The sequence below is a fragment of the Euwallacea similis genome, chromosome 15 (genome assembly GCF_039881205.1).
Source record: "Euwallacea similis isolate ESF13 chromosome 15, ESF131.1, whole genome shotgun sequence".
NCBI classification, from domain to species: domain Eukaryota; kingdom Metazoa; phylum Arthropoda; class Insecta; order Coleoptera; family Curculionidae; genus Euwallacea; species Euwallacea similis.
This window is the reverse complement of record NC_089623.1, coordinates 3,908,553-3,931,022: the sequence shown is the minus strand read 5'-3', so window position 1 is coordinate 3,931,022 and position 22,470 is coordinate 3,908,553.

Below are 22,470 nucleotides of genomic sequence, written 5' to 3'. Positions count from 1 at the left end.
AATTATGTAGATGAGCTGCAACTAGTACTTGAATCTAAGGATAACCTACCTATTAACATTTATTAAAATATTAGACTTAACATGAACATAAATAATGGAAATATTAATAATAATATTGGCAACAGGGCGCGGTGTTGCCAAATTTCTCATATACAGGGTGTTAGTGAAATAACTTTCGTAAATTTAACCAGTGATTAAGAACATCATTTTGAACAAAAAAGTTCCTTACAACAGGGGTCGTAAATACAACTATTTCCCTGGAAAATCAAAAAAACATTTTCTGAGAATTGGCAACGTCGCCTCGTATTTATTTAATTTTCACACCTACCTAAGTAGCCGCATGAAGTGGGTTTGCTTTTTACACGTTTTTTTATGTCTGATAGATTTTACAGTACATAATTAATAAAATGCACTAAATTCATGGAATTTAAAAATTGTATGATTCTTATTTTATTATTTTGAAAAGCCATTTACCTTGAAATTATTGTTATCATCTTTAATTAACTTAACATGACACGTTACACATTTCACACCACTCACATCACATTCAAAAACACAAATTTATTATTGTTTTTGGTACATTAAATGTTCTAAATGTTCACCATTTGAATCCATGCATGCTCTACTCCGGGTACTCCTTGTTGAACTCTGTTGAACAAGGTTTAAAATTTGTTCTTCGGCTTCAAAACCAACTTCTCTCTGTCGACCTCGTGTCCTTGATATAAAGAAACAACACTCCTTGTATCCAGAAGATTTTGGGAAACTCGCACAAATGTTTGTCGAGCTGGAAGTTTTCTTTCTGGATAAGGATTACCGTAAATGCGCCTAACTTCTTCAGAATTTTGTAACGCCTCTACATAGATCAAAAGCATGTCATGATACTCGCGTACAGAATACATTGTCACTTAGGTACTGTTAATAAGTCGGAATAAAATCACTTAAAGCTCGCCCAAATTAACTTTGCGGATGATCTGTTACGTGTACCGACAGAAGATGCATTCAACGAGACCGAAATCACACTAAAATATTAAAAGTATAGGACATACAGTTCATGATAAATTTGAAAAATAAGGGTGGTTTTTATCTTGTCCCTTCTTGATGGTCACTAATGACCTCCACATGTCCATGGCGCCACGCATCTTCGCCCAGGATCATATGTCACATAAAATGGAATAAAGTGCAGATGGTTACATAACTCATGTACTATTGAGGTACTAAGTCAATCTGTTTATTGCACATTCCAATGCCTTATCACTTCGCCCGCAACGTGGGTGAGCGACCCTCGTAAGGGCCATAAAAAACAACCATAACGAAAATAAACTTCTCTTCTTCGGTAACGTTCAGTGCGGCGTTGCCACTTACGTTTTTTTTACCGCTTAAGTTATTAATTAAGTTTTCAATTGCTTTTAGCAATGTTATTGTTGAATAATTTTAAGTTTTTTTGCTACACGTCAAACAACCAAAATGTGTCAAGTACATTTTTCCACATTTTATTCAAATTTTAAACCTTATCATAGCTTTTCGGTTACCAACTTTGACATTTTTTTTTGAAAAAACTATTAGGTTTTCGACCTCTGTTGTAAGGAACTTTTTTGTTTAAAATGATGTTCTTAATCACTGGTTAAATTTACGAAAGTTATTTCACTATCACCCTGTATTTGTTCGTTTTTAAATTATACCTTCCTCATTCCGCCATTTTATTTTGTTGTGACGGTTGTGTTTACTTAAATACTATCCAATTTTTCGCAGTATTCTATCAATGTTTTCGTTTTACTGGTAATTTATTTACCACAAAGTATTCTTTTAAGAACACAAGCTAGTGTGAATATACGCCACGTTTATTATTAGAGTTTTTCGATATGCCAAAGTAGTTAAATAGCCGGTGTAAGGAGCTTGTTGCTTCCTTAATAGAATATTTTGAACGGGAAAGGAACAACAATGACCCTTTGTTGCCGTTAAATGTCGTCAGAGAAGTATGTTTATCATTTTTATTAAATTTCACAGATTGTACAGAATTCGCTTTTGGGAGCTGACACAATCCGTATGTGGAAAATTACAAGTTTAATATATTTTTGAAGTTTGTATTTTTGTTTTGAGGAAGAAACTTGATATTGTAAAAATATTTTCAATCTGATGTGACTTCCGGTTGAACCGGAAATTGACCCTTACTTAATTTTTTTTAATCGAACAAGGTTATTTTTTTTCATGAAAATAGTTTTTTGTCGAAAATAAACATAAGTATACGTATACATATACATAATACACATATACATAATGTATACGTATACATAATACAACGTATGTATGTTAGTATTGATTCTTAACTGTTCTTTATTTACTTGATTTTTACTTTTTCGACACTTGTACAGCTTTATTGAAACTAAATTATCTATAAAACTATTTTACATAAACTGATGCAATTAATTTTAAATAACTGGAAAATGAACAATTTTATATAAACAGTTAAGGAATTAAGAAAAATATTTGAAAATGTTTTTGAAAAGAATTAATGAAATTTAAAATTTTTAATTAAAAAAAAATCATTTTTTTCAAATAGCACCCTACAATTATTTTTGCATCATTAAATCGGTAAAAAAAAGAACAAATACGATATACATCATAAGTATAAAAAATTAATATTTTTCAAATAAATCGAAATAAGCTATAAATTAATTTATACTATGTAGGTAATAAGTACGTTAGCGCACTTTTACACCATCAAGTTGCTTAATGTTTATTTGTTTGTTTGGTTTGTTCTTTTTTACAATATCAGGTTTTTTCCACAAAATAAAAATACATTAAACTTGTATTTTTCCATGTACAGATTGTGTCAGCTCCCAAAGGCGGACCCTGAATATCCATTTTTCGATTTGCAGCGAATAGCTGCAGCATGAAAAATACTTAATTAATCATACAACCCGTGATACTACTGAATTTCAGCGTTATGACTTGTGTCGGTTTTTGTACCGGGCGACCTACAGTTAGTATAGGGATTGGGATTAATACAAGAACTTCTCTCCGTAAGGCGAAAACTGCCAGTTCCACTCAAAAGGAAAGAAGTACTTACCCAACAGTCAAAAGAACCCTCAGTACCTGTGTTAATGTTACTATACCTTAACGTTCTAACTGATGATCAAAAATATTTCGTTACTAGCAAATGTGCAGAATTAAATTTTGTTGCAACGTTCATTGCAGAATTTTATGCATTGATCTGAACGGTACCTGATCAATTTTTCCCAGAAAAAAACATTTTCTATCTTAATTAAGGAAATAATATGGTTATAGACAGGATATATCAGCATAATTTTGAGAAATTTTTTACTTGACTTGAAAACTTAATAAGCCCAAATAGGGGTGATTCAAACAAGTTTTTTTTTCTATAGTCAGCCCTGAATTACATTTCCCCTCTAAATTAATCGAAAAAATATAGTCAAATACATACTGAATAAATCGTGTTAATTTAGCAGAATTTTTCGTTTGACTTTAAATAAACGATGTAAAAATCGAGGTAGTTTAATTAACATTCCTTATGTAGTCAGTCCTGGACCACCTCTTCAGTAATAATTAACTAATGGATAAAACAGTAAAAAAATATTTGGGGTTGAGTCACATTAGTTCGCGTCGAATTAATTTTTGAAAATTGTTCACTTAACTTGAGACAAAAGAACCTAAATTTTGGTAGTTGTCTGTAATTAGTTCTGGACTACATTTATCCTCTGAATTAATCAAATAAAAACAGTGGAAAAGAGTTGGAATACATCTGGTTAATTTTAAAGAATTTTTTTCTATACGAAAAATAAAAAAAGTAAAAGTAAAATAATTCAAAATTGAGGTTATTTATGTCTGTAGCCAGTCACCATCTTCCTTTTCCTCTGGACTAATCGAATTAAGATAGTTAAAAACAGTAATCGTGTTAATTTTAAATAATTTTATACTGGATTTAAAGCAACGAAAGTGAAGCTTGGAGTGGTTGAGATAAGTTTTCGTTAGCAGTCGGTCCTAGACCACCTTTTTCTTTATAATTAATCGAATCAATATAATTAAAAACTGTATAAATCTGTTTAATCTTAAACAATTTTTCGCTTGCTAGCAAAGAAAAAGCAGAGGAAGTCTAGTTGCTTTAGCTTGAAAACGGTTTACTTTTTCTTTTCAATCATTCAACTAACAGAGGCAAAAGCCATGTAATTCCTCTACTGCAGAAAATCTAAACCATATTGAACCTTCTGTTAGCAACAAAGAGAGGGTCAATTACTGGTTAAGTTTTTTATCGTTCAAATAGTACAAGTTCCATCAGCGAATGGACTGGTAGACAGTTATCATCAGAACCACATACCTTGCCAAGCAAAGAGATACTTAAAGGCCCCCACCTACTAGCAATTTTTGTCGGCCGATAGTTTAGTCACAATTGAGTTGTTAAACATGTTCATGCATTTATTGACTAATTTAAAATTAGCGAATGTGCGCATTCACGTACGCCTTTATGCCAATTAAGCATCAAACTGAACTAATACATTTCATTACAACACAAACCCAAAGCATCTACGTATCTCTAAAAAACTTAACGAACGAAGATAATAAATTCCTTCATGTTGAGAGGTGAGGAACTTTCAGAAAATGTGTTGTGTTTAGTTAGCTACCACCCAGGGAAAAAACCATTAAAGCAAGTTTTTCATCGAAATTTACAGTAGTAACTATTGATGAGTATTTCGTCAACTGGAGCGTGTCCAGCTTATCTGAAAAATGTCCAACGAAAACTTTTCACTGCAGTGTGTTATTATCTACATCTAAGGGAAAGATTTTTGAGTGTTTTGAGTTCAATTAGTTGTTTATTTTTGAGCAAGATAAATGAACTATGATTTCCTATTCTGAAGGTGCTGTTCAGGTTAGTGTATTGAAAGGATTTTTTAGGAACATTAATCACTCCTTCGTCTTCAAAGTTATTCCTAGCCAATATTAGTGCAATTCATCACAGAGAAAAATAAGAAACGTTCCCTACCTTAATATTATTTCAAGTTCTCCGTTTAATCTTTCTGTCCATTAGTATCATCACCTTGAAAGATAAGACCAAGCCAGGCCATTATCATCGTGTTTCCATCCACGCCTCTGACGCAATGCAGCCATAAATGCAAAGCAAACATCTACATCCTTATTTTAAATAATTTATGAATAATTTTCCAACAATTTATTATTCCAAAAAAAACAATGGGTTGTAAAATCTGTATCACCCACTAATTACGCGGCAATTGCTCAATTGTATACGTCAGGGATTTTTATGGGATGAAAAAATATCCTACATTTTCAAAGGATTCGGATGAATACTTTGTTATAACAAGTACAATGCAAACCGATTATTTTAATGTGCTTTTGTAATTTCGTTTTTGGCAAAGTCTTCGCTCAATTCAATTCCTCTTGAATTGCCCAATCGCTTCAGAGCTTTTGCTCATATTCGCTTATTCTATCCAATCACAATAGCTCTCCTCACCTCGATTTTTTCTTAATATAAAAGGGGCGTCTAAATAGTTTACTTTAGAAACCATAACACTTATAATATATTGTGCGATTTTAGATACCCCCTCCCCCCTAACCTTTGGACAAATTATTATTTAAAAAAAATTTAAATCAGCATTAAATAGGACAAAAAATACTATTTTTTTGCCTTCATTCATTTTTTTAAATTATTACTTATGTCGCCATTAACGCAAAATGGCTGATTCTTTTAAATTGAAACATGGGTCACCCTTAAATTAAAGATTTTTCAAAACTACATTCATTGATGAATTGCGATTCAAAATCTGTGGATTAGGTTTTGAGAAAAACGGCTATACATTTGAGAAAAAAACGCAATACAAGCTCAGTTAAATAGTGCGTAAACGATAAAAAAAAAGCCTTGTTTGCTGATGGGAAATTGGTTTGTTTTCGATTTTATGCTCACAGTCTTTGGTTAAAAAAAAGAAAAATAAATAAATAAAAATAAACAAAGACTGTTTGTGAGCGCAAAATCGAAAACAAACCAATTTCCTATCCACAAACAAGTTTTTTCATCGTTTACATACTATTTAATTGAGCTTGTATTGCATTTTTTATCAAATTTCTACCTGTTTTTCTCAAAAACTAATTAATAGATTTTGAATCGCCATACACCATTGAATGTATTTTTGAAAGACCTTTAATTTAAGGTACCTTGGCTCATGTTTTAATTTTTTAAATGTCGGCCATTTTGCGCTACTGGTGACGTAAGCAACATTTAAAAAAATAAAAGGGTCTATATGAGTTTAACCAAAAATTAATGGTTACTTCTTTAAAAAAATTACTTGTTTGATATTGTGATATGTAATTCTTTACAAAAAATATTCTACTTATTTTTCATATAAGTATCTGCAAGCTTTCGGGACCGTGGAGTAAATAGGAGTACTCGGTGGGTAATATAAAAGAAAAAAAAACAGTTGAAAAATATAATAAATAGTGTAATGAAATTTAACCCAACCATAACCAAACCCACTAAACCCTAAACTAACCTAACCAAACTAAGTATAAAGTGATTAATATACTCTGGGAATAACCTTGAAGCCATGACATTATTTCTTCTGCAAAATCCCTTCAGTCAAGACCAATATCCTTCCACATAATTTGTGCAAATTCCTGTTCGTCGATCTACGTAGTTTAGGTATGATTTACAGTCTTATGAGTATATGATAAGACACCTTTAAAATTATTAAGGCCTTTTCAGGCCCTTTCTCCCTTCCCTCTTCACTTCACGGTCTCGAAAGCTTACAGATACTTATATGAAAAATAAATTAAAAAATCGACAATTTTTTGTAAAGGATCACGTATTACAATATCAAAGAAATCATTTTTTCAAAGAAGAAACCATCAATTTTTAGTGGGTTAAAGCGATACGTCACCAAATGGAAAAATGTCAAAGATAGTATTTGCTGGTCATTTAATGCTTATTTTAAATAAAAAAATAATAATTACTTAAAAACTTGAGAGAGGGGGGAGACAATTTAGAACCGCATGGTACGTAGTTTCTTGAACGACACAAGCAATAATCTTCATGAAAAAGTTTTATTGCCTAGAAAATTTGACTCTCCATTGAGAGCCTTTAGAATAGCAAAAACAAGCCTGGATGTGGCATAAACTATAAACAAAGTAGAGGAACTTTTGCCAGCTTTTAGTCTTGGGAGCGTCATTTCCAGCTATATGGATGCGGTTGATGAGGTTGTACATCTTGTCGTACACACAATAAAACACTAAGGACCGGTTCTTCAATGCCTAGTTAAGAAGCGACAACTATCAGTTAACAGCTAACAGACATATGAAGTGGTTTTCAAATTGAAATTAAAACTGAACCAACAGCCCGTTCATCTTCAAAGTCTTGCTAAAGCTGCATGTTACAGTTAATTAGTCTTTGCGAATTACGGAGGTGTTTCATATAGATGTCCTTATCTGAAGGTTAATTAAACTTGAATGTTTTTTTCATAATCAACTTATCTGCCAATTAGTTGTTAACTGATAGCTGTCGTTCCTTAACTAGACAATAACGAACGGATTCTAAGGGTCAGTAGGTATTGATAATTTTGCCTCGATGATAACTTCCATGAAAATTCATGAAATTTAGACAATATTCTATATTTGTTTTAAACGTTTCCATGGATATTATCCTCTTGAAATCATTGCAAAGATTTTTGATGTATTAGTTCGAAAAGTAAAACAACTTAAGTTTGTCTGGCAATGGTCGAAAATGATTCTGACGATCAAGTACACGAATATCAAACAGACCAAGTAAAAGAATATTTATAAAGCAATCCAAAGAAAACTTGGCGATAGGCGAATAGACACGGCGAACTAAAGATGTTGGAAAAAACCTAATGATCCTGGATGGACATTAGAGTGTACAGATGAAAGATTAAACGAACACAATCAAAGATTTCCATGGTCTTTATCTTCCACAAAGAAATAAAGTAAATGTATTGTATCTATCTTTCATCGTTACATAGATATTCTTGTGAACTCGTAACTGTAACCTGTAGATGGGGATTACCCGCTTTTGATCCATTCGATATAATCATGGAGTCCTATGGTGGAGAGTTTCCTCTTTTGTAGCATCTCGATATCCACTCGACTCCACAGGTCAGTTCTTTTGTTGTTGTTCTAGCGCAAGGAAAAGCCTATCTAGTTATTCATCACATATCATATTTAATAATTTATAATTATTGAAATTTCCAATATTTCCGTTGTTTCCGCTAGCAATATTGCTTTATATTTATTCATCTTAGTTTGCCATAGGCTGCAAAATTTGCCAATCATCATCTCATTTTCGTCACTTAGACCATGGTATCGCTGGTTATAGTTCTCATCCCCTGGCTATCTTCTAATGTTGTAAATCGCATTTTACACCTACTACTTCTCTCTCCATCCATTTGTAGTGCATTAGATTTCATATTATATTTAGGTGCTATTTAACCGGTTTAGTTTTTCATTAATAATTAGCCCACTACGAGGATATTCTCAGTAGTACCCGACCTAACATTTAAAGAAAAAAAATGTTTGGAAAATATTATATTATTTCTCAACATACTCGTCTCTAAGATTTATACACTTTTCTCAGTCATGCTTCACGGTTTCTGTACCCTGTTTATAGTAATAAGCTTCGAATGTCTTAAAATAGGCATCAATCGCAGATTCCACCTCTTAATTATTGGCAAATCTCTTTTCACCGAGCCATTTTTTCAAGTTTGGAAATAGAAAATAATCTGAGGGGGCTAAATCTGGTAAATAGGGTGGGTAAGGGAAAGGTTCGAAATCAAGTTGATTGATTTTGGCCATCGTGATAATGGTGCAACTGGTGCGTTGTTTTGATAAAACAAGACTTTCTTTTTCGCCAAATGCGGTCACTTATTTCTAATTTCTATGCTCAAACGCTGCAATAAATTTGTATAATATTCTCCGTTTATTGTTTTTCCTCTAGGGAGATATCTAATAAAAATTATCCTGTGTGCACCCCAAAAAACAGACGCCATCACCTTCCCTGCAGATCCTATTTTGGAGCCGATACTCCCCTTTGAGTTTTTTTATTTTGACTGCTTTTTCGTTTCACGTGTGAAATGATGGATCCATGTTTCATCTATGGTTATGAATCGATGCAAAAACTCAGCTTTATTGCTGCGAGACTTTGCAAAACACTCCCTTTTTGTTCGATGTGAGTAATCGCGACACCCATCTTGCGCATAGCTTTCTCATATCCAATTGTTCGGTCAAAATGCGATGTACAGTACTTTTTGAAATGCCTATCATGTCTGCTAAGTCGCGTAATTTTAGCGGACAGTCTTCCAGTACAGTTTTGTGGATTTTCACCACAATTTCTGAAGTGGTCACTTCATTGTATCGACCACTGCGGAATTCGTCTGGGCAGCTCGTACGACCGCGTTTAAATTCTGACACTCAATGTTTTACCGTTGTTAATGAAGAATCAGATTTCCCCAGGGTAGAATCTAACTTTGCTTTGAATTCAAATGGACTAATAAATCATATCAATAATCAAATAAAAGCATTGAATCACGTATCGATGACCAAATTTTTTTATGTTCACAAAAATTTCTAAAAGCGTTGTCTAAAAACGGCTCCAAATCAAACACGAATCAACGTAGCACCCTCAAGCTTTAGACATAAGCTTTTTAAGGTTAGGTCTTTGTAATATATGTAAATTTTTAACAAAAAAATCGCCATCTATATGTCAGATACTGGATGGTCAGATACTTCTGGGACTTTCTTTATATTTTTGTGAGCCTTTAATTGGCTGTTAGTTCCGACGCAATAGTTTTTAGGAGTTTTACTGGAATTTGCTGTAAGTTCGCTGTAAACCTGTAACTTGTAGTCTAACCTAAAGATCTCAATACTGTTTCTCGTCTATCCTCTTTGAGGTGCATAGTTGAGATGTAATGTTTATTATTGCCTCGCTATCAGAAATCTGTTTGTGTCAAGGGCTCGGTCAAAGGTTTCTTTGTTAATGGTGAACTAGACATAAGACACTGCTGTCAGGCCCAGAACAGTCAGTTGTCAGCCATCGCCCTTCAAACATCTCCGCCTGAAGGTACCTACCAAGGCATCAGAAGGGACCTTAATAATCGGTGTCTCTGTATGCGTATGTCTGTCAATATAGGGCTGTCGAGATTTGGTAAAACCCACTAAAAGCACAAATTCAATGTCAAATTTGTGTAAAAACTTAACGTGTAACAAAAACTATCGCTCGCGAGACAAAAAATAATTTCAGATTCTATGATGCTTCAGCAAAATGATCTTTTTGCATGTAGTATTAATTATATGTCGTGACATGCATGTTTTGCTTCGCCACTACGATTTTACTCAAGCTTAAAGTACTTTTCCACTTATCAAAGAGTGCAAACGAAGGATCTCGTCTTGATTTGATTGTCGCTTTAATCTCGACGCCCCTAGACACACACAACACCTACTGTGGTAAATTCACAAACTCAGCGTCTACATTAATTAGCACTAGTAATATTCCATCGATTCTTAGACTCGATCTTCGCATCTCTCGAGTGGAGAATTCGCCTGTGTCAAACACCGGCTAATTATCCTTTTAATGCTCGCAATTGTTTGCTCAAATCGCTATTTACCTATTGACAATAGGAGTGCTTGTAAACACGCTAAGATCGCTTAAAACAATTATTGACAAAAATAATTATTTTATATTATTTAATTTCCAAATACAACTCGAGCGCGCGACAAGTAGTTTTTCAGATATTTGTTCTATTATAACAGGCGGGCGGCCGTACAGTAAAATCTACACGGTTTTATTAAATTTATAAACAGCAATTAGGTTCTTTGCAAACATTAGTTTTGTAAATATGTTTCGCTGCAAATATTTTTATTTAACTTTCAATTTATCAGATACAATTCGTTTCAACGGGAGCCAGGAACAATATTTGCGCGATAATAACAAGTTAAATGATGAAAAACCAGGTACGTTTTGTTCATATTTTATTTTCAATTTACCCAAATCCAATACACGCCGGATTTGTGCATTCGAATTTGTTTAACTACCAAATAAATCGCAATTCAATTTTCTAAATTTTACCTCAAAATTTGCGTTGGTTTAAAACAATCTCTTAAAAGGGCATGCACGCGTGTTCACTGCACCCTTTTAGTTGGAAACCCGATAGGCCTAGACATATTGTCCATCAGGAACACTTTATCGATGGTTTTGTTTAACCACCAAATAAATCGCATTCAATTTTCTAAATTGATTTTTTAATATAATACCTTAAGGGTCTCCGTGGCCGATCTTCGATAAACGGGGCCTAAGAATAATCTCTACCAGGAACATTTTATCAGAGATAAAGGTGAGAATACCAGAATGCACCCTTTGTGTAAAATTCCAAAAAATGCACCAACCAGCACGTAGAACGTCTGAGAACAAAATTTTAAAACAAATATTTGGTTTGCAGGTATTTCAGGGAAACGAGTCTTACCATGCCTTATCCGTTCTAAATATAGACACAACCATATAAGATAAAGTCGTAGCGAAAATTTTATTTTCTGTTTGCACTTAACTTCCTATAGATTGTGCAAACATGAGGAGGATGCAATAAAGTTTCAGCATTTTTTTTATTAGTTGACACAAAAAGGATGGAAGCCGAAACAAAACGTCTCTGTATAGTTTAATGAATTCTTCTTTCTGCTCAAATTTACTTCGTCAAATTGTCTCGTTTCTTGGACAGTTAAAACACTTCTGGGTAATTTTGCAACATAGCGATAACTCAAAAATTATTGAAAAGGTGTAATCACAGCAGTATTTGTGAATAAGTACATATCTGTAATCACTAAATTTGGTGTGAATTATGTTTGGAAATTATCTCTCAATTATCAAATCTGTAGTCTTCAGACGGTCCTTGATTGGTGATTGAACTGTCAGTATGTTACATGTAAGACATTCACAACGACATACCGTTTAGGTAATATACAGATAATGCGCAACACTCACTATTTCAAAAATGGCTGAATTGCTGCGTCGATTAATCAAATCACATGCATGCGCAGTAACTCTGCTTAAAACGTTTATGGGCGTCGATTTGCAAACTATTTAGGCTTTATTTCTACCTGATACTATATTTTTACATTCCATCCATTAATCTGTTCATAATATAATTAATTAAATATAATAATATTATGAAACAGCGAGAATTATACTGGTATTTACTCCAATAAAATGAAGTTTGTGGGTGTCTCGAGCAAAACGTTGTAGCGTTTTCCATTGGAAAAGCTAATGCAAGTAGTGGTTTATGTAACCAGGTAGGAAATGCGTAGTTTTGTGTGACGAATGGGATTCTGCGGGACGAGCGAAGCAACGCCCCGCAATGTTGCACAGTATACCCGAAACATTTTGTACATGATTTTTTCAAATGTTGCTTCTTCTATAACGTGGTGATATCATATTTAAAATCCAACATTTCAATATTCGACAACATCCTCAACTTTCTTTTTTCTTATGGGCGCGATCTTGAAATTACACATTTTTGAATTCAGCTTTTTTTTTTTAATTGCAATGTGGTATGATATGTGAAGATTCTTCTCTTTATTATGGTCCTTCAAGTTACGATGATCTTCCTTTGCAGCTCCTAAATATTACTGGGTAAAGATTTATAAGTGAGATCTTTCATAATTCCCCATAAATAATAATCTAATGGGGAAAGATCTGGTGAACGTGCCGGCCAACGTGTATCTTCATTGTTTGAAATCACTCTACCGAGAAATATTTCAGACAAGTAATCAGCCAATCTCCTATGTGGCAGAGTATTATTTTGTTGGAACCAAAGGTTATACAAACAGACAATGGAATAAATTTGAGCTGGTTGTTGTCTTTTTGGATACATCATGGTCATCGGAAAAAAAGCTGAGTTCAAAAATATGAAAATTCAAGATTGTGCCCATAAGAAAAAAGAAAGTCGATGATGGTTGCCGAAAATCGAAACGTCAGATTTCCGATATGACATCACTACGTTGTTGAAGGGGAAAAGCTTATCATTTTAAATTACTTCGTCAAATAAGTAGAGAACAAAATAAAAATGCTTTTTCAAAATTTTAGTTTTTTTCGAATACCTTTCAAAGTCGTCAGAATTTTTCAAGTTTTAAAAAGGCATATTCTTAAAGTGTGAAAGTTTGCCTCAATTTAACTGACCTTGTACCTTTTATGTTTATTCATATCCTCATAGTTAAGCTTCAGAAACGGATACCCTGTATAACCGGACAATGGATGAGAAGATATCCTAACAGAGAACGGAACATTTCAATAATAATAGAACATTTAAACACTAAATAGGTATTCACAAAGCCCCCAGTTTCACTAACTGCACAACAATGCTGCTAATAGACGTAGGGGTGTCGTTCCACCCCCAAACAAGATAAAGATATACAATCAATCTGTCGCAATAACCCCCGGACACGAGTCAGCTAACTCACAGAGAAAAGGGCCATATGGTTTCAAAACTACATTTGTTCGTGCATGTCTTGTAGGGAATTATCGCTGACATGTATGAAAAAGATAAAAAGTTTTATTGGATTATTTTATGGTTAATATAGTGTGCAATATGGGGATTTCTTAGATTTAAGGATTATGAACGATAAAACGCTCATATAAGCAGCCTTATCAAGTAATGACCCTAGGCAAGAGTTTACAAGAAAAGTGTGTTGGCTTTTATTGTAAGGAGTTTAGGGATTACGGTGGTCTCTCAGGAATTTGCTGGTTTATTTAATTTATTACCGATTTTTAAAAATAATTTATTCCCTACGAAATTAATCTTAACTCGATAAAAAAGCCGATCAAAGCTAAGGGCAGAATGGAATCAGCGAATTTAGCGTTAAGGGTAATTTTGTTTGATTTACGCCCATTTATATTATGAACTTGCTAAAAAGTTAATAAAAGGGCAGATTTAAAGGTCTCTAATGCAATTGCGAAGTAGTGAGTCGAGCGTTTTAACGAACCAGGAAGTTTTTCCAGTAAGGCTGCGAGAAATCGACTTTTAATATCATCGTTAGCTTGGAAATTTTCTATTATGATATTAAAATAATTTCATTACCCATATTAAGCGCTCTGGTGGAATAAAACAGGGCATATAGCTACTTAGAGGAAGATGTGATTAGTGGAAAAGTGTTCCGACGGAAAAACTGATATACGAGATTTAAACACAGAGAAGAATTTAGAGAAGAGATTCTTTAACTATTCGTAGATATGCACTATCTCATGACCTAGAATAAAAATTCCTTAATTATGGAATACGATCATGGGGATCAGGGAACGAAATCAAGATATCTTCGTCAATTCCTATAACCCTGCAGTCTGAAGACATTAGCAGAAACAGAATAAGTTCAAAGCTCATCTAAAAGACAAGAACATTTTGGAGTGATTGTAAATTACAAGTTAAAAGATTCAGGTGAACATGTATCTCATGATAGTAGGTCTTATGGACATTTACATTACACGAGAGAGCAGTCTTCATTAATACAAGATACAAAAAAATTCAGTTGCCCGACAATGTTTCCACCGATTTTATCTGATTTCCGATCCGATCTGATTTTGGGTAGCCGGATTCTTGAAATCTAGATTCGATTTCCATTGTCATTTTATCAAGTTCTATTATCTTTTTGAATAGGAATTTAGTAATTAGATGTCGAGGTCAATGCAAAGATTTTTATTATCTGTAAATACCTCGAAATGTCTTTGACGTATCTTGCTGGAAGTTAATTAATAAGACAAATTAACTCGATAAAATGGCAATCGAAATCGTATCGAAATTTCACGACTCCAGCTATTGGTCTGTACGTGGCTTTAGTTTTTGAAATTGAACAAGGTTCAGGTTAGTATATTACACACAATTTTTAAACATATGTTATTTTAGTGCCATTAATTGAGTGGTATTTTCAAAATTCCAGTTTTCAATAAAAAAAATATCAATGAAATCATGTCAAACCCTAATCAACCATTTTCTTGGCTCATGTTGTCGATATTCATGCTCATATACCACGTTTTCGAAACAGTGTATTTTTCCTTATTACTTGCTTGAAATCTACTTCAGTATAGTATAAATATTTTTTTCTTCCTCTACAGGAAATAAATGAGGATCAGAGAAATTCATCCATGTATCAGAAATAAGCCTATAGTAAATCAGATATACAGTAGCAAATAAATAGTTCGACTGCAACCAATTGAGTGCCTGTATCCTATTTATCATCCTTATTAGCCAACTTATTGTTTCAGCTCTATATTTGTATGATAAATATTGAAGATATCGAGTTTTTTTTTAAATACTTGCAGCAATGCCGCACAATGCAATTAAAATTAAAATTAAATTTAATCCTTTGAAGTACACGCTGGCCTGGAATAGAGCAGCATACCGTTCGACCAAAAGACTGTTGTTTATAGTTCTCTTTTGCTAACGGTTCAAAAGTGCCTCTGTTAAGACTCAAGCTGTATTGATGCCCGATGAAACCACAAGATGCAGCAGCTACTGTTTATTAGCGAGATCTTCTCTTGAAAATTTTGGAAAAACATTTACACCTGAAAGTTGAATTATTGGTGGAACATTACTAGTTTGCAAGGAAGTATCCGAGTTAACTCCGAGTCTAGGTCCCTGCTCAATCTTCTGTAAGTTGGTCCTAAACTTATTTCCCTGTGGTTTTCTTCTTCCCCAGTTAACTATTTCGTAAACTTTCAGATTTTTGTGAAGCTTATCTTTATCTTGATATAATTTGGAGAGAATGAATGTTACTAATTTTTTTCAGTACAAAACAATCACTATTTATTACCGACATGTAGTTTCGTGGGTTTACATGGGTTCGAACCAGATTTGATCAGTAACAGAACCTTTTTCCTCAAACTTCTTCATTGCACCCGTCACTTCAGGGAAGACACTGAAAACAAATTCCGTTTTCTTGGCTGATATACATACAGTGTGGGCCAATAATAGAAAAACTTATTAATTTTTTTTTCCCATTTACGATTGTGTATAATAATCCTTAATCAGATTTTTTTATGAATATGCAGGTTAATCGTTGAATAAAATAATACACAAATAAATAAACAAATCAAGGTTTTTATTAGACATAATAAACTAATTTATTTTCTTAGAGGACATAAGTGGAGAAACTTGAATGAAAATTAACGAAACATAAATTTCTTTCAATATTTGGTCGCAAATCCTTCGTTCTTTATCATCTTTGCACACCCTCGGGAATTGACTTCAACTAAGACTTAATTTTGTTTTTGGAAATTTCACACCAAGCTTGTGATAAAGATAATTGATACTTATTTTAAAATTTTTCCGGATATTTATGCCTGATTTTGCGTTTCAATTGTTTCCACATGTTTACAATAGGATTTAAATCCGGGTTCTGAGCTGACAATAAATAAACTAGGCACTTGTTCGGCTTCAAGAAACTCTTTGACCACTTTTGCAGTGTGATTTGGGTCGTTATCGTGTTGAAACTTCCAAACTAAAGGTAAAGATTTCTCGGCAAATAATAACATTTTGTGTCTTAAAAGGTCTAGATATTCATATCGATTCATAATTCCTTCTATTTTTATTAGTGGTCCCATTCCATGACCAGAGAAACACCCTCACACAAGAACGTTATCATCCACATGTTTAATAATTAACATTTAATTTTTTAATTAACGTTTAATATTTACATTTAAAGTTGTATCTCTCATTATTGGAGCGACTTACCCACTTTATATCAGCAAACACGAATATGTAAAATTTGCTTTTATCCGACCATAGCACTTGTTTCCATTAATTGTAAAACCAATGTAAATCTTCTGTGGCAAAAACCAAACGGGAACAACGATTTCTTTTTTTTTAATAAAAGACTTTTTCGCAGGTTTTCTAGCATGTAACTTCCTTTCACTTAGACGTCTTCTAACAGACCTCAAAGAAATTGAAATTTTGCGGATACTTCTTTTTAATGTCAAAAGCCGTTAAAAATACATTTTTCAAAGAACACTTTTTAATTAATTTATCTGTAGTAGTTGTCAACTTTCTGGGTCTTCCTAGTTTGGGTTTACTTACGATTTATTCTCTTTTTGATACAATTTTATTAGTTTGTAAACAACACTTTTGTTTAAATGTAAATGCCTTGCAATATCGATCTGCTTTACTCCCTTGCGATATTTTTTAATAATAGGATCCTTTATCTGATTTGACAAATTAATACCTCGTGGCATTTTGTGGACAAACTCTGAAAATACTGCTAAAATATCAGCTTTTTTAGATAAGCAATATTTGTTTTATACCAAGAACACTAAAAGGTTTCTCCATTTATGTCCCCATAAAAATAAAATTTTTTTTAATCAGTATTCCTTCACGAAAATATTCAATATTTGTTTTTTTTTATTAACTATTAACGACATCTAAACATATTTGTATACTTGAAGTATGGATAATGAATGTATTTATGGAATGATTTTTAAAATTTAAAAGTTTCCCTACTTTTCGCTGACACTGTATGCTTGCTACGCTCTTTCGTTTTACAAACATATTGGAGTTCTCAAATTTCGTGTAAATTTTCATTAATCTCATTAAGCAGCAATTTCTGCTTTCAGAACGATTATTGATCGATTAACTGATTATTAATAAATGAGAAGTAATTTTTTTATTGTGCAATTTTCTATTATACATTGCATATGAATTTTGAATATTTTTGGAAAGTTTCTGTAGGTCTTCATTGGGCGTTCATTCATTTGAAGTAGACAGTTGCTTTTGTTTAAAAGAGCGAAACTCTCAAAATGCGAAACTGAAAAGTTTATGTAGAGTGAATTATAAATAGAAAATTTCATGTTTTAAATGTTTTATTAATTCTGGAAACTTTTAGCTTCGACTTAAATATAAAACTGCATTCTAAAAAAATGGATAATTTGATTTTTTTTACCGAAGAAATTCGATAATAGTTCTTCTTCCTCAACATTTAAGTAATCCTTGATAGGCAGCTAGATGATTGTTTTAAAATCACCCTTCCAGGGAATTCAGGTATGCCCTTGTGGAAGAAATTGTGAGCATATTTGGAAGATTTAGCGGTGTTCCTTTGGAGTTGTTTGAAGTGAACGAGTCCAACTTTATTCCAAATGAAAACATTTGTGAAACAATCTCAAAATTAATAGTTTCTCTCACAGAATTATGAGCTTAGTAATTTGAGAAATTTCTTGGATTGGTAAAAGAAGTTGAATGAATGTTACAAATGAGAAAATCTGATTCTCAACGTTTAGATTCTTACCAGAAAGCTTTGAAATTTTGGAATCCATGCTTTTTTTTTCATCACCCTCTGCTTCTCTCTATTATCTTACATCACATACAACTAACCTCTGAAAGAAAAAAAATATCTCAATAGAACAGAAAACTCATATTCGCCCACTTCCGAATATTCGATCACCGAATAGTGATCTCTAATCCGCTAAGTATGCTTCAAACAAAACGCAATAAGCGCTTTATTATAACGGAGTAAGCCATGGAATATAATGTTCAATAACTGGGTTGTTTTCTCAGAACAAAAGAGGCGCGTCTGTCGTGAATCGCTCGAACTCACCCTCGCACAATATTCACTTGTTTTCGCGTCAAAGCCCGCTACGGTTTGATGAATGACAGATGATCAAGGGGTTCATACTTGCTTATGTTTTTAGGGCGGAAAGTGGTTTCTTTATTGACATTATTGATATAGACGTTTTGGGGTTTAGGCCAAAGATATTGTGGGCGGGGGTGGTTTCCCACGTAGATATTACACACGAGGCAACAAATTTATATAAAATAAGCTCTAATAGATTTTTAATCTATGTTTAACTTTCTGCCTTTAAAATGCTTCAGTGGAACCATTATTTACTACGTAATGGTTAAAAAGTAGTTATCGAACGACTTTTAGGGGTGGGTCACAATATAACGAGCATCGTGGAACACTTATTGACTGATTAATAATTTAAATCGGAGGAAAAATTGATTTCTACGTGAAACAGGGCAGTGCGTCGATTGAACAACTGCCATTACCGTTACGTGATCTGCCTTAATGAGCCCATTGATTTATTTAGGCGTAAGATAAATTTGTTATTAAATCTGACGATAGTGGAAATCAAATGAATGACGTCGAATAATCGATCTAAAGGAGAAGATGCTGTGCGTTTTGATTATTCTTCTAGTCGGAGAAGAACCAAATTAAAAATAAAAAGCAACATAAAAGAGAAAAGAGCAAATGGGAACTGGAAAAAGTAGGGCAAAAATTTTGCATTCTCATGCACCTTATACAAGTTCTGCCTCGAATTTACCACTAAAGGACGGTGCTATGAAGGAGTAAATATATCTAGAGAAATGTAATACAGAAGATGAACACGTAGTTAAATGGAGCATGGAGTAGTGACTTAAATCAAGACATCGCTCAATCGGATGTTAAACACGCAATTACTTAAAATGAGTCGCCCTGTGATGTTATATTACTCAAGAAACCAGGTAAACACAACCAAACTTCTCTGGAATCACCCAGTGTTTTACAGAAAGATGTTTTTACTGATTTGTTTTTGCACGGAAAAAAAACGTCGTTTTTACTGATAAACATCAACAACATATTAATGTTAATATGTTGGTAGTGTGTATTTGTAGTGTAGTGTAGTAGTGTTGATTTTATTAATTTAGAAGTTACCTCTCAGATTTTTTCATTTGTATTCTTTGTTTTAAACTGCCGTAAAATGCCTTTTGTGAAATTATCAGATGTACAGAAAGGAAGAATAAATGCGTTAGTGGAGCAGGGTATGCCTCAAAGAACTGTTGCCTGGACACTTGGTGTTTCGTAAGGGGTGGTTTCAAAAACTTATTCAAGGTACTGGGAATTGGAAACACTACAAAACAAATCAAGAAGAAGTTGCCAAAACGTTACTATAGATCAACAAGACCGATTTTTAGCTCAAATAAACAAGACGAAATCCAACGGTAACAAATCCAGAGTTTTAAAGGCAACCTCTACAAGTGACAAAGCTACACGTATCCCTGGAAACGATTAGAAAAAGACTTCGAGCTAGAAAATGATTTAGTCGAAGGTTACTAAAGGTTCTTGAATTGACAAGGCAACATAAATGTGATAGATTAAATTAGTATTTGTAGTACCAAAACTGGACAATAGAAGATTGGTAAAACGTCCTATTTTCGGACGAAACCAGGATGTGTCTTAGATCTAATGATCGGCAATTCCATGTTTTAAAGAGCCGTGAAAGGCAAACCAGGTTTCAAACTACCCGATCTGTCCGAAATATAAGGGGAAAATAATAATGTTTGAGGCAGCATAATGATAGGGGCAAACATTTCCTTAATTCACTTTTGACTTACGTACGTATTGATACAGAGATACGTATATTTTGTGTTCTAACCAATAGTAACAACTTGAAGAGGTACTGTTGGAGAGGATTTTTTTATTTATGCACGACAATGTCCCATCGCATATCAGTAGAGCCCCGGAAAATACCTTGCAAACGGAGGGTATCAGAGTTTTAACTTGGCCTGCTTGTTCTTCCGATTTGAACCCCATAGAATATTTATAGCACATGAATAAAAGAAAGGTCAGCACAACACGGGAAATACAGAACAATTGATACAAGCAATTCTTGAAGAATGAAGAAATCTTCCTCAAGAAGAAATTGACAACCTTATAGGAAGCATGTCTCATTGAATCCGTTTTTGTATTGAAGCTAGAAGTGGAAATACAGATTACTAGAGCACCCAAGAAGCCTATAATTTCACTTATAATTTGAATTTCTTATAAATATTACTTTTACAAAACGAGAGTCTTTCGTAAATTTTTGTTACTACATAAATCGTTTTTTTTTCTTTGAATTCTTGCAATACAAATCTTTTTTTAACCTAATCGTTTAATGTACAACATTTAATTTTATCAAAAATAACTTCTTTGGAAAATGCTGGGGGATTCAATATAAGTTTGGTTGTGTTTATACCTCTCAACTATCCTGTTTCTGGAGATATCCGAAGATTTATGAAGACAGCTCTGGAGTGACTTAAACCAAGTCATCTCTTCCATGATCAAATTTAGATTGATACTAGATACTAGCACAGAAAGGTTTAGTTTTGACTTGATTATCACGTAGGCACGTGAAATCACGACACGAAAATACCGAAAGTGTTGACTAAGACTAAGGCCACAAAGGGTATGAGTAGGATCAAGGAATTGTAAGGTCGAAACATATGCAAGATAGTAAAGAAATTATGGTAACGATGTTACCCGAACCTTTGATGATGACGTAGAACGACAATACGACCGAAAGAAGAAATTCTTTGTAATATTCACCGTCTTTCGTTAATGAATTCAGGCATCTCAAGTTTCAATGAAATTTTCTATATTCGATTATCATACCCATAATGTAAAGTAACTTTTTGAGAATCTCATGTACGTCCATACCGTCCGCTCGAAATTTTAATGATGTGTGACTTCTTGCATGAATGTTGATTTTTCATTGTTTAAACTGTGTCACACTCGTTCTGTTTGCCTTGGCTTTACCGAACTATGGGCGAGGTTGGACGTTTTACGTTTTTACATGCCGATCATAATTATGCCTAATGACTTCTTTGAAAGAGAACGGGAAATAAATCTTCTTCATAAAATTGAAATATGATAATTTTCTTCGTGGCGTTTTCTCTTCGAGAAAAATACGAGGTACACTACCGTCCATAAGTGCTTGCCCATCTTAAAATTTTCATCTAATCACATTATATCTTAAGGTTTACTATAGATATTATTTAAAATTCATTTTAAATATAAATTGCCTTTATTTGCAAGCTTAATCTTAAACATTAGTCTCGTCAATACTTTATCAACCTTTATTTTTTATAAGTGCTGCACATAACCGTGGCATTATTTCAAGTAACTTTATTAGCGTTTCACTACATATTAAACGTCATGCTTCTTGCAACATCCTCCACAGGGATTCCTGAGAGGATGGACAGTCGCTTCTTATCCTTCTGTCCAGCTCGTCCCATAATAACTCCATGGGATTAAGGTCAGGCGACTGTGGCGGCCACTCCATCTCCTCAAGTTTATTTTCGGTTTTTAATTGATTCAAATAAAATTTTCATAGTTTGGAATTGTGTTTCGGATCGTTATCTTGTTGAAAAATAAATTTCTTCCCGAAAATACGACATCCAGAAGGTAACATTTGCTTCTTTAAAATTTCTAAATACTGTTCTTTCTTCATTATTCCATCAACTTTATATATTTGCGATTAGATGCAAATTTTGAGGTGGGCAAATATTTATGAGTGGTAGCGTACGTACATTAATTTTGATGTTTCAAATTACGAAGAAATAGAGTATTTTACCGTATATTTGTTAGAATTTATAACAAATTTAACAGTCACTTGGAATTATTGAAAATGGCAATGTTCAATCTGTGTAAAAAACGGCTCGGTATCGAGTATTT